At 36.5% G+C, this 13,280-nt stretch overlaps 1 protein-coding gene across 4 annotated transcripts in view; it reads right to left on the bottom strand.

Annotated features, from left to right (window-relative positions):
• The window catches only part of rabac1 (Rab acceptor 1 (prenylated)), a 57,349-nt gene extending 44,164 nt beyond the window's left edge, over positions 1 to 13,185 (bottom strand). For 2 of the 4 annotated variants that reach the window (XM_028822483.2, XM_028822482.2), the window contains exon 1: positions 8,723 to 8,806. The gene's annotated coding sequence lies outside the window, so the exon portion shown is untranslated. Of the gene's footprint in view, positions 1 to 8,722; positions 8,807 to 13,108 lie in introns of those variants that run through there. The other 2 variants (XM_028822484.2, XM_028822486.2) reach the window with 2 other exon arrangements.
• Positions 13,186 to 13,280: the final 95 nt, after the last annotated feature.

Consider the following 13,280-nt stretch of genomic DNA (forward strand, 5'->3'; position numbering starts at 1 on the left):
CTGAAATGAGTTTCCTCCGCAGGGTGTCTGGGCTTTCCCTTAAAGATAGGGTGAGAAGCTCAGTCATCCAGGAGGGGCTCAGAGTAGAGCCGCTGCTCCTTCGCATCGAGAGGAGTCAGATGAGGTGGCTTGGGCATCTGATCAGGATGCCTCCTGGATGCCTCCCTGGTGAGGTGTTCCGGGCACGTCTAACCGGGAGGAGGCCCCGGGGAAGACCCAGGACACGCTGGAGGGACTATGTCTCTCGGCTGGCCTGGGAACGCCTTGGGATTCTCCCGGAAGAGCTAGAAGAAGTGGCCGGGGAGAGGGAAGTCTGGGCATCTCTGCTCAAGCTGCTGCCCCCGCGACCCAACTTCGGATAAGCGGAAGAGGATGGATGGATAGATGGATGAACTTTTAACCCAATACTGCTAAAATTTGTTAAACTCTTTCTTAAAGTACTTTTTTTTTTTTTTACTTTTTGCTCTCAATTCAATATTAATGAAAAAAACATTGCCTGGAAAGCCAGAGTTAACACTAAACTGGCACAGATGAATTTAAAAGCTGCCCTTCAACTACATTTAAATATCATTTAGACAAGATGAAAGGAATACACATCCAGCACACAGAATATACAACGACAATTAAAATAGTTCAATTTTCAACATTTTAATGTGCTTACTGTTGCATGTAACCACAGCATAAATCACAAGGATTTTTTGAATTCTGCATTCAACTGACTGAGAAAGAAATGAGTCTAATTAAGCAAAAGATGTAATAAAAGGCAATCATGCAGTGCATGGTTCCATTTTTCATATGATTTGTATTCTTCTGGTGCTTGTTTATATAAACTAAACCTGGGCCTTCTGAGCTATGAACTTCAAAATTATTATTATTAATATTATTTTTTTTTTATCATTCACTGCCTATTAAAATTATCAACAAGAAAATGCTAGTTACTGAAGAACTGTACTTGCAATGGGCAAGAAACTGCAACTGTAGCTTGTATATTGTGGCTGATTAATGTATATCTAATAGCAGTATATCATCTATATTAGAGGTGGGGGGAAAATCTATAAAGAATTGTAATATTTTTCAGGGTGATATATTGCCTGTCAGATTTTTTTTCAGGCATGGGAATCTGTGCAGCAGTGGCAATGTCTGCAGTATGCCTTCTCTTGGAATAATTCTACATTGCCTTGTATACTACTTGAAGACAAAAAGCATTCCAGAAAATGAGAAAGTTCCTGCTGCAGAACCAAAAGTGCAGCTGGAGGGAAGGGATGGTTGTTCAATTTAAAAGCTCAATCTCATTTCGTAGCACTTCCCCTTCTGTACCCAAGAGAATTTTCAGGAAGTATTTTATCTAATAATATTTTAACAAAAATAAGTGTATTTGAGACAGGTGTGAACAAATGAATGGCTAATCAACATATGGAATACCTGATACAAGTAATTTAGGATTTTTTTTCCCATGGATGTTTTGATATTGTTTGCTGTTGTATGACATTGCCCCCATTTGATGCTCTCTGTATTATGAACTTTATCATCTCTTTTCTTTAGGAAAATGCAACATTAAACATCACTGCAAACAACACAGTGTAAGCAGCAGATATGTTTTTGGCTGGAATATTCTTTAAAACTGTACTTTTTTGTAGATAAGGAAGACAGAAGTTTCAAGGTAAGCTGTAATGCTTTAATAGGGTAAAGGCAGAGATACTATTAAAATACAGGCGAAAGATCACAAAACAAAGATCAAAGCCATGAACCTTTCCTATCTGTCAACAACGCCAAATGACTAACTTTTAGGTGTCTATCCAATAATCAGGCAGTACTTGACCCCTAACCTTTATACCCTCTATATAGTGACATCACAAGTTGTGGCCTCTGGTTGTCCTATATAGTGACTTGAGTAGCAACTGTACACATGTCCAAAATAGCTGTGCCTAAAAGAAATAAAATGGCATTCCAATTAAAGGTTAAATATTTTTAACAATTTTAATGATTGCCTTTAGCACAAAATAAACTTGAAATATGAATACTTCATATTCTAAACATCCAAACAGACACAAAGAATATGAAATAAATGCTAAATGCATTCATACAAAGTTAAAAGAAAAAAACAGAATCATAATAGAAGGTAGCTATACTCACTAATCATGGCACCAGGAAGTGTGAATGGTTGATTAGCACATGTACAGTATACATGCCATTTAAAGTTTGACATATGTCATTAAAACATTACATATAAGCTTTGGGCTGGCATGGCAGTTTTATAGCTTAGGTTGGAAAACCTAGGATGGCCTATGTTATTCCTCAAAATACCTCTTTTTACAGGGGCCACCAAGAACTACTGTGAGGGCCATGTGCAACACGGGCTATAAATGGAAGGATATGGACAATTCAAGCTAACTTATCTTTCTGTTTCTTTAAATCTACAACCAGTTTCTTGATTTTGTCACCACTGTTGTCTTAGTACTATTGTGTCAGTAGGAAAATCTGTTCTCTGTAAGTGGCTCATCATTGTTGGTGATTGTACCTACAATGATGGTGTCATTAACAATGATGAAACTGGGGCGGTGTTTGGCCATGCAGTAATGGATATAAATGAATTACAATAGAGGATTTGGCATTCTATCCTCATATCAGCATGGAGGAAGTAATTCTGCCATTCTGCCTATGCTGGGTGGGATCTGCCAATTAGGAATTCTAATATCTTGTTGTAAAAGGTGTCACAAATTCCAAACTCTAAAAATTGAGTGATCTGTTTTGATCTGTTTAATTCAACTTTGCTAAATGTTGATCTGTACACTATAAACAACGCTATAGCACTGTAGTTTTTATCATCCAGGTGTGCCAGGATGATTGTATCTATTGTATAGTCATTAAGACAGCCTGCTTTTGTTTTCTTTGGTACAGGGACACTTAAGGTATCTACTTGCTTCCAAAAAAGACAATTAAGTCAGATATTAGGATTATGCCTGCTCTTCTACTCAGTCTCCAGTTTATCTCAGTATTGACATTTAGTAAGTTCAATTGCTTTTCTAAGCTCATAACTACATTTACTGTGTACCTTAAACACCAACCTTAAAATCACTTACGTGAGCCAACAGTAAATGTCACTGGTTATGCAGCTTGTTATTAGGAGGTACGCAGATTGTTTTCATAGGCACACAGTACTGCATACAATTTTTGATTCATAATTTAGTAACCAAACTGTACTGGGATATGAACAGTACAAAAGGAATAAAGAGTGAATGACCTAGTATGTTGAGATACATGTACTTTCTCATTTGCACTTCAAGTTAATGCAGTTTTTGAAAAAGTCTTCTTAAGTATTTTGGTCCAAGGGAAGGATTACGTGGCAATAAAACTGTGACTTTACCAGATATCGTCACAGAACACATAAAATTAAAGCAATATAAATATAATCAGAACCCATTTTCAATTTATTACTTTAAAAGAAATCTTCACAGTTCAACTTGTTAAATTGCCCTTAGACATTCCCCTTTACTACTACAATAGTTGACTTTACTTACGACAGTTTTAATATTTAGCTCGGTGAAAACAATTATTTGCATATCTTAGACAAGCTATTTTTGACAGCTCACTAATGTTCAGTTGTAAGATTTGTGATCAAAATTGATCTATGCATTTTCCAAATCTACTATATATTCCACCTCCGGTTCACATGGAGCCAGAAGCTATGACCATAGCATCAAGCCAAAAAAAACAAACTTTAGATGGCAAACCAGACAACCATATGATTCACTCACATTGTACAAGTGTGACCTACTAACCTAACCAAACATCTTTGCGACATAAAAAAAGCCAAAAGGTCATTGGGGAACATTCAGACTCCACACCAACAGGATCTGTGTACCCTAAAGTTCCACTGTAAACAGTAAGCAGTCTACCCTAAAGTTCCACTGTAAACAGTAAGCACACACAAGGTATTTTTTAATGTATCAAAAGTGCTTAACTTTAAAGCACAATTTCAAGTGGCAAATTAATATATACCATGACTGTGAAGAAAAAACTTTGATTTGAAAAATACCAAACTTATCCTTCAGGTTAGATCTTCGAGCTTTAAGGAAGCAGAGCAACATACTGCACCAGCCTAAGCATAACAAAGGAAAGTCCACAAAAAATAATGAAAAGCTGTTGTAAATATTTTAAATATCTACTAGAGGTCATTTGCAGGTCTGGCAACATGTTTCTAAAGACAGAGGCAGCAGAGCTAGACTGACGTTTACAATCAGTGGGAGCTTTCCCGGTGGCCTGTTGCCTGGCCTGGCATTCAGAGTAACCAGTGAAATAAACTAATAGTGAAATTATATAATGTTATTAAACTGGAAAATGAGCAGGCATTATTACTCTGTAGTGGGCACAAATCCTTTTGGTTTAATGTTGGTTTTTCTGGTTGGATAGTTTCTTGTTTTTGTTCAAGTCTAGTTTTTACTTTGCATGCGTCTCTCACAGAGGTGTATAGTAACGAGTTACATTTACTCCATTACATTTACTTGAGTAACTTTTTTTAAAAAAAAAAATTGTACTTCTACGAGTAGTTTTACTGCACCATACTTTTTACTTGAGTACATTTGTGAAGAAGAAACGCTACTCTTACTCTGCTACATTGGGCAACACTTGAATCGTTACTTTTTTCCATTAGATACAGTACGCTATATTTTTGCCAGAGAGAATCCGCCAGTGGACCTACTGCATGACTGTTTCACCAATCAGACGTAACAACAATAATCACAAGACTCTGCATTGTGACTCGCATAAATAAGTAGAGCCGAATAATGCAGTCAAGGACGTAGCACATTTCCTCATGTTTGGGTACTTTCCCTCTGTGAGTAAGTTCCAAAACTGTCCATGAGCCCCATACTTCAGCTGAATGTCATCCTGCAGTGTCAAAATCTCATCCTCCACTGTAGAGGAGTTTTAGGTGAAACAATGTTGCAATTTTTGATGCGGGTGAATCACCCTTAACATCTTCCCTAAATGGATAGCATTTAAATGTAGCGATTGGCTCAAGTAAAGCCGAGTCTTGAAACCGTCTGTCAAAGTCTGACAGACAATTTTCAATCTGTTCTGTGTAGCGTATGCTGTCAAGTTGCGCACATGCCTTCCATTGTGTCTCCAGCTCTGACGCGAGGTTTTGGATGTTCCCCAAATCAAGGTGCTGCAGCTCTGAGTACAGATGTTGCATTTTTCTTCTGAAAGCATTGACTGAGCTAATAATATTGACCATGGTTTTCTCTTTTCCTTGCAGCTGTAAATTAAGCTCATTCAACATGTTGGTCAGATCGTAAAAAATGCTAAGTCTAGCGGCCATTGATCATTATTAAGTTACTTGTATTATGCATGTTTAATGACAAGGAGAAACTCCTTTTTCTCCGGCCAGGGGTCTTGAAATCTCAGCAGGAATTTCTCCCTAGCCATCTACCTCAACGAAGGCCTCTTTTATCATCTCTCCTTCTTGGAAGGACTTCTTATGCTTAATGATTGAGTGACTCACCTGGAACAATGCTTCAGTGTGTATGCCTTTGTTTTTGAATTCAGCGGAGTGAAAAATGACGGCTGCCCTATTAACTGTGATTTTAATTCCCTCTCCTTTCTCTTTCTCAGATCGCTTTTCGGACGGAAGTCAGTTTTGTAGTTTTTATGAACAGTTCTAAAGTGCTTTTCCACATTTTCCTTCTTTGGAATAGCAATGATAGATTGACAGATCAGACAAACGCACTTCGATTGTGACATTGTGAGACAAAATAATCCTCTTCTAATTCCACATCCAGCAATTTATTTTTTTTTTAAATCCCTTCTTTAGTCGATATAAATTGGAAGGCTAACTAGATCACTTAGATAGCCGGATTTTTGCAGTAGCTCACGTGTTTGATCATGCATGCAGGATGACCAGTGTGTTAGAAGAAAAGAGATCTCAGACTGGCCGCCCTGTATGCCAATCAAGTGGCAAATGCCATAGGGAGGATATGATAGACTAACATTTATAAAAAAAAAAAAAAAAAAAATTTTAATGCAACGCGATCTACCTGCACTACCTTTCCGATCTACTGGTCGATCACGATCAATGTATTGGGTACCCATGGTGTACAGTATATCTTGTCACTATAAGTAGTTTGCTCTGTTCAAACATACAGGTTACCTACTGCAGGTATTGGCTTCAAAAGCTTTGTTGTGAAAAACTGAGATTTGGAACTTTGTGTTTATTTATTTGTGCATCTTTATTTTGTAAAGATGTTATTTATTTTTACTCATTTTTTATTTTATTATTTGGAAATGGCACAATTTGCACATTATTTTATATTTTTGTCTGAATTACTAAAACATTTCTAAAAAATAAATAATTTATTATGATCAAACAGTTACTCAGTACTTGAGTAGTCTTTTCACAAAGTACTTTTTTACTCTCGAGTAATTTTTTGGATGACTATTTTTTACTTCTACTTGAGTAATATTATTTTGAAGTAACACTACTCTTACTTGAGTACAATTTTTGGCTACTCTACCCACCTCTGGTCTCTTGCTCTGATAGTTAAATAGGAGCGCTATGATGAGAGGTGCGTCTGTCTGTTGCTTTTATGATTAAAGTTATATACGAAGATTCTTTAAAAGTTTATATTTTGAATTATATTTGGACGTTGTATGGTTTTTGGTATTTGTTACTGTGTATTTATTTAGTTTTATTTTTGTTTCAAATTTTAATGAAGTGTGGCGTATGGTCATATTTTTAATGTTTTTTTCTCTTTTCCCTCAAGAGTGACTGAATAGGCTAGACAAAATATTTTATTTTTTTTACTAATGAAACACATATGTGAGTGGAATGATTTGTGTTTTTAAATGTACCTGTTGTTCTTTATTTCATGATAAGTTTGTTAATGAACGTGTCTTATTTTTACTTTATTTTAATATTTTTAAAGTGCGTCTCTCACGCTCGGACACTTAAACCTTAAGCGTAGAGAGAGTGACTGAATAGGCTACACGAAATGTTTCATAGTTTTTTTGTTTACTAAGTGCATTCTTTAAAAAATGCTTGACAGAATTCTGTGGCACTGAGACACTGTTTGAGTCTTTTGTCTATTGAACAAATTCAAAGTGGCCTTTTTTGACCAACACTTCAAACTTTGTAGAAGACCATTGCACCATTACCATCCAGACACTGACAGCGGCTGTATAGATTCCAGATTCACACTCCATCAGAGGTTGTCTTGAGACTAATATTTAAGAGTGAAATGTATGTGTAAAAGCTGAAGCTACTGTCTCCTCATTCATAAAAAATAAGACAAAATGATGTTTGTTGGTTTTTGAGTCTGTGCCTTTACAAGAAAACTGATGAATATTGTGTGGCCGGAATATGTTTTCCAGTATTATTTAAGTTAGAATTGTTTCAATGAAGGTAAATCTTGCATGTAAATATTTACTCTAGCGTTATTTTAAAACTGTGAGGTATGTTTTTATTTATTGAGGTGAAATACTAAATGCTGGCAGGGATTAAAAGCATACTTTACTCATTTTCAACACGAAATTGTAAAGAATTCGTACCCTTGGGTGGAGCTAAAAAACAGCCCTTTCTTTTTCTTTGCTTTAGGTTTTTCTCTCTTTTCAGATCATTCATATGAGGGCATTTACTAAATTCTGATTACTTTCATATTGTACACCTTGAAATTTACACTACACTTGTTTTCTACTGTAGCTTCGTGTCCTACATTCAATGCGGTTTGCAAATATGTAATATGACGTACCGGTAAATGATCATTAAACGGTAAGTCTGTGTTAATGCAACATTTTAAAATGTTTCCTTTTACCTTTGAATATTATATCGTCAAGCTCACTATGCTCGTTGCCAAAATCATTAATTCCTCCTTTATTAAGAGATTTCCTTTTACATAAGACTAAACCTGAAGCAGCTCTTCTTTGAGGATGCTTTATGACGCAGGTATGAATCCCAACTTCTTTCGACAACGACCAAACAAAAAGCAACATACAAAACTCTAATACCAATAGCTTTTGCTCTTTCTTAACATTTTAAGACCGACGCGCGGACATTATGTATGCTTGGAGGTAGTTAAACTAAATTAAGATGTGAATTAAAATCAGACAGTTTCAAATACAGTACATTAAGAATGCGAGTCACAAAAACCCACCCTGAAACTCCCTGTTGCTGGAGTGATGGCTGCCGATCGCTGACGGATGGAGTATACCGAGTCGATGTTTCCAAAAATGAGTAACATTCAGTGGGATTTAGAATGTGATCACATAAAACGAAAACAAGCTTTCAAAACGTACGGCCCTGTAAATGCAACTATATGTTTGTTGTGAACTGCCATGTTTCGCAACAGCTGGTCATCGCGTTTCGTAGGCTGGTGGGAGGGGCACAAACGCTGGCTGTCTTTAGAGTGAGTCACGCAGCGCCACAGTGATGGTCGGTCTTCCAGAAAGATCTTGTCCTTTTTTTTTTTTTTTGCCATATCAGTAAAGCAGGCCCTTTGTTCTTTGCTTAAGCAATTAATGTACCCCTCTCCTGAGGGCTAGAGCCATTGGGGAATTACTTCCACATATTGTTTTCCGTAATCCTTTGTCGCTGGTTGCCATTTATTATCATATAGTGCTGCTTAGCGCTGTTCCGCCCCATCAAAACCTGTGGCATGATTGCAAACGTACTAAAGGATTCTGGAATTTCTCATTGGGTAGTAAGTGTGAAAAGGACGCGTTCACTCACCGGCTGCCCCGTTCTTGTGCTTTCTGTTTTCAGACGTGGCCTTCGTGACGCACCCGGACGTGCTAGACGCCTCTCTAGACTTGTCACAATGGGGGGCGGTGAAACGCACAAGCCGGCCCGGCCCATACGGCAAACAGGCTGGGCGCTGTGGCGAGAGGCCTGTCATTAGGACAAGTGGGGCGGTACTCTCTCATTTTGTCTGCTTGCTCCGAAATATTAAGTGAATGTAAATTATATATAAATTCTCAATGTTTCGATTTAACAGCATGTCCGGGTCTGTCAATGTGTACTGTATAATGTAATTGGCAGAGCATCATGAGCAAAGTCAAATTCGTAATAATCACATAATTATACTTAAATGTTTTATAAGTTACTCCACACACCTAGAATAAATACATAATGCAACACAACATTCTTAAACCTGTATAATCTAATGCAGGGTTACAGTTAGCCAAAGCTCATCTTGACAACAAAAGCAAACACAACGCACGAAACAACTTTGGATAACAAGCAAGTTTATTGCAGGGCCCACTCAAGCACACACCCACATGCATACTCATACAGGGTCAGGCTCAAACTGCAGCTCAACCTAACCAGCACACACCTTAATAAAAGGATAAATATGTGTCCATTTGGTTGCTATCTCTCTTATTTCAATAGAATGTGCATCACAAACATTTGTAGTAATACAATGCACTGCATTTATCATTCCAACAGCACACTAAAAACATTAACACTGCCTTTTCCCATACCAAATGGCATATAACTGAAGACACACGCATTGCACTTGTCTTTATGACAAATGGAATATCACAAACACTTTAAGTGATGCAATTTTATTATTACTACAAAGGTTTGTGCTGCACTATCAATTGAAATGACAAATGTAATGCATTTTAATACATTTCAATAGATGTCGCACTTCGAAACCTTAATATTGAGGTATACGTTGATTACTTTGATTCCAACTCATTTTAGATGGGTAGCATGGCTAGAATATATACATTTTCATTTTTAATTGATATTTTTTTGATAAACATAACATAAAATTTCTTTACAAACACAGTCAAGAAATTGCTGGTGTTGTTAAAAGCTATTACTGCCTGAAATTACTTATTTTTAATTTATTATTCACATATGACTGCAAAGCCCCATTTCAACAGCTATTCCATCAGCACCCTAATGATGAATTCCCTTCACTTATCCTTAATGACTCCTATATAAATTCTAACTAGTTATTACAGTGCATTAGCACTGCTGAAACCGGTTATTCTGTTAAAAAAAAGTATAGGAATTCCTAAAGTTCAGGTACCATGCCACAGCTTGCCAAGAAACTGAAGATTTCACACAAAGCTGTCTATTATGGAAAACTGGATCTAAATAGATTACCTAAAAAAGTGGCCACTGTGTATACAGTATTTATAAAAGCAAGATAAGGTAAAAGGAAAATAATTTATAAAAATATCTGTAAAAGAGAGTTGAAGATTCAATTTCAAATTTATTGTCAAATGTACAGAGTACAGTATAGTGAAATTATTTGTACACCTTATTAAGCACATTCCAGAATCCATCTAAAAAGATGCAGGAAATAAAAAGACAAAATTGGCCCCATAGGAGTGTAACCAAATTGGATTAGACAGACAACATGATGGATAAATGGATTGGAAACAAGTAAAATGTATAAAATGATACTCAGGCCTTTGTAAATGAAGAACATGAGGGATATATGATTGTATGCATAATTAAAAGATGCTATGAGAAAGACCCTGAAATCAGAAAAAGGCAATTCATGTGGGAAGATTGCAACACAAGAGCAGATACAAATGGCAAAACATTCAGGGCACTTGGGGACTTAGTTAACTGTTTTAATACTGGGAAACTTCTTACTTATAAAACTGACAATAAATAGCAACCAGCGACAACTTACTTATAAACTCTGCTTATTTACTTAACCAATGACAGAAAAATCACATTTTTATGTATTATTTTTGTAACAGTACGTTGTAGTCCAAAATGACAATAATAATGGAAAATGTGTTTTTCAACAGCATTTTACAATATCATGCAGTTAAATACTACGCTCTGATATGTTTATGATTGCTGAAATAGCTTTTAAATATAATCAGATTGCAACTCATTTTAGTAAGCATTGTATTGATTTATGTACTATTATTAGTTTTTGGCTGGGGCGGGTTAAGGCGAATTGTAGTTCATGTTTCCTAAAACATAAAATTGTTGAAAGAAGTGCCCTATGGAGAGTTAAAATATGCTGAGATTTGCCCCCACACAGCCAGACGATATGACAATAAGTTCCCCACCACATATGCAACCCCGTTGGCATTTCAGTAACTTGTACAGGGGATTTCTTTTATCAGGATAATTCATCGGACATGCAAAAGGAAAATAAACAAATGGAAATAACCTCTCTCAAGGTAAATGTGAGCAAGTAAACGAATCAGCACTTGAGGTTGCAGAGAATGATTCTCTTTTAAGACAAGACAATTCTGAAAATTTGGCAATGCTTGAAATTTCAAAAATGTACACAATGTGATATGTTCAAGATATCTCAATTACACTGATTTTCCCAACAAAACTGCTTCAAGAATAAGTGTACCAAAGTTTAACCAAAATTTGTCAACTGTGAGTGGAGTTGTTTCATGTGGAGAGACAGACATGAAGACAAAAATAGGTGCTTTTGCATTCTACATGAAAATGTAGAAAAATGATGCACAGTGTAAGGTATAGTAAATGGTGGTGTGTTACTTTATTAAAACAATCAAAACTAATCTTAGGTAATGGAATGGTATGATATTTTAATTCACTGAATATGATCTTTAAACCATCCATCCATTTTCTAAACCTGCTTCATCCTGAGCAGGGTCCCAGGGGAGCCAAAGCCTATCCCAGCAAGTATAAAGCACAAGTTAGAAATAAAACTTGGAAGGGCTGCCAGTCCATTGCAGGGTGAACATACACACACTCACGAAGGCCAATTTAGCATTGCCAATCCACCTAACCTTTACATCTTTGGACTGTGGGAGAAAACCAGAGCACCTGGAAAACACAAACCTGGGGAGAACACGCAAGTTCTACAAAGGAAGGACTCAGGATATGAACACTGGTCTCCTTATTGCGAGGCAGCAGCATGACCACTGTGCTACCATGCCACCCTCAAATTTTAAACCATTTAACCTTCAAATAAACAAGACACCTAATCTAGTTGTAATTTCGGTAACTGTTTTTTATTCATTTTTACACAGCTTATAGCATTTTCACTAGAATGGCATTCTTCCACTACTGGGAGAAACCAGGTATAAGATCACTATCCAGGTAGTTCACAAACGGAGTTTCATGGAAGACTGACAAAGCACAAGAAAACATTAAACACTGAGTATTGATTTCTACAGAATTTGCTGTGTCACTTCAAAAATCAAGTGGTGTTTTTTTCTTCATAATCAACAAGAGTTAAAATTGCTTTTCACTAACATACCCATCTAACCTTAAGGAAACTCCTTTTGTAAAGACTGTCCACAATGATGTAATCATAGCTTGAACCGGTTTATGCCAATTAGAAAGGTCACAAAGCATATCCTGGCAGAAGTTGACATAAGATAGGAAGCAACCCTGAAACAGGTGCCAGGCAATCACTGGACACACTCATGCACTGCCACAGCTTAAAAAAAAAAAAAAAAGATTAAAATATTGTGAGATAGAAAATACATTTACAAAATACCAAAAACCTAATAAAATGTTTCAATAACATGCATTAATTTTAACTATAAACGGCTAAATACAAACATCAACAATGTGAAGCACGTTTACAATCTACATAAATATACAATGTACAAACATACATGGAGAAATAGCCCTTTACTCTAAATGTATTTTATTGTTCCTTGTGAACTAAACATCTAATACAACTATACACCCACATACACCGACACAAATAAATAAAACCGTTTACATCAAATCCATTAATTTTAGGAACCATTTTGCAATATAGCTGTTTGGGGTAAGAGTCGCCAACCAACCAACCTTGTGTGGACTTTACAGACACATACACGGGGAGAACGTGCATACCAAACCAAATCATTTGAACCTTAAACTCCTTCGACGTAGAACACTAGAACTAGCCACTGTGGCCATGGACCGAGCACATTCAGAACATTTATTCGCAGCTGGAAAGTAAGAAGTTATACCGGTTTAAAATGTGTCGGTCAAAAAGCGCAAAATATTATATACTACACTTTATGTTAAAATAAAAATATCAGTATCGTATTTAAAAAAAAATCTTCCTTTCCGCTAAATATACTGAATCGCAACGTTCTCGGTGTTTGTTGCCCTATACTCAAATATAGTCAAGCATAAAATTACACTATGCATTACCGTCTCTAAAGCAACACACCACATCCACCATTTTGAGCACTGAGATTTCGATTCTGTTCTCTTTTCCTTTACTAATATGGCGGCAGCGTAACCTTGCCCCAGCTGCGCATGGGCGGAGTCTCCTTTGTGATTGGTGCAATTTACTCTTCTTGCATAACAGTCTTCAAGTCAC

The sequence above is a fragment of the Erpetoichthys calabaricus genome, chromosome 17 (genome assembly GCF_900747795.2).
Source record: "Erpetoichthys calabaricus chromosome 17, fErpCal1.3, whole genome shotgun sequence".
Classification (NCBI taxonomy): domain Eukaryota; kingdom Metazoa; phylum Chordata; class Cladistia; order Polypteriformes; family Polypteridae; genus Erpetoichthys; species Erpetoichthys calabaricus.